The following is a 1,268-nucleotide window of genomic DNA, read 5'->3' on the forward strand; positions in this document are numbered from 1 at the left end:
AGCTCTTACCAACTGCTTATATTTGGAGGGATGGGTCAATTTTATCTGTATGGGCTTAGCCCCTAGCAGCTAACTTCTGACCCTAGAGATTGTCAACTCTTGGATCTATAATGATAGCTCCTTACTTATGTCTAGTACTTTATGGTTTACAAGTCACAGTCTATTGTCATCTGACACTCCCTGTAGACCTGTGGGAGAGACAGGCCTAGAGAGGGGAAGGGACTGGAAAACTCAGGCCTGGCTGCAGGGCCTGGGACAGACTGCTCAGGGCCCCAAGGCAAGCCCCAAGAAGGGGTCTTGAGCCTTGAATGATTTCACCTTGATGCCATGTGGCCTGGACATTCTTGATGACATCATTGTACAATCCTCACATTCCATGAGCTTCTGACTTTCCATAAACAAGGCAAGAGCAGACATGGGAGTGGGTCTTAAACCCTCAGTCTGGGAGGATGTTCCTTCTCTTCAGTGACTTCAGACACAGTGGTGGGCTCCTGGTTCCAGCTCCCAGGAGGGGCAGTATGGGTCTTTCATGGTGGTGTGGGCCTATCCCAGGAAAGGGTGGGGGAGGAGCCAGACATACCTGGGGCAGATGTGAAGCCTCAAGTACAGCAAAGAAAAGTATCCATGACCCTTTGACTTCATAATTCTATCCCTAGGGTCATATCCTAAACATGTTCTTACTCAGCTCTGTGTGGGCACAAATATAGAGACATTCACCCCAGGGATATTTGGGGAGGGAGTAGATTAGAGACCCTGAGTGTTCATCTTTAGGAGATTGTATAGATGTTACTCCACTGATGCTTCAGCTTCTAATCTTCTTTAATCCAACCACCAGGATTTGAATTTATGCTCTGTGACCTTGAGCAAATTACTTCTCTCTGAGCCCATTTCCTCATCTATAAATTGGAAATTGTGAAAAAATTCTTCCTTGGAAGAGTTGTTCTGAGACTTTAGTGGGACAGTATGCGCTAAACACCTGACACATGGAGAAGCCCAGTAAATAATGGCCAGGAGCTAGGCTCATGCCTGTAATCCCAGCACTTTGAGGCTGAGGCGTGTGGATCTCTTGAGATCAGGAGTTCGAGACCAGCCTGGCCAACATGGTGAAACCCTGACTCTACTAAAAATTCAAAAATTAGCTGGGCGTGGTGGCAGGCGCCTGTAATCACAGCTACTCAGGAAGCTGAGGCAGGAGAATCACTTGAACTTGGGAGGCGGAGGTTGTAGTAAGCTGAGATCATGCCACTGCACTCCAGCCTGGGTGACAG

This window comes from Colobus angolensis, unplaced genomic scaffold (genome assembly GCF_000951035.1).
Source record: "Colobus angolensis palliatus isolate OR3802 unplaced genomic scaffold, Cang.pa_1.0 Scaffold448, whole genome shotgun sequence".
NCBI classification, from domain to species: Eukaryota; Metazoa; Chordata; class Mammalia; order Primates; family Cercopithecidae; genus Colobus; species Colobus angolensis.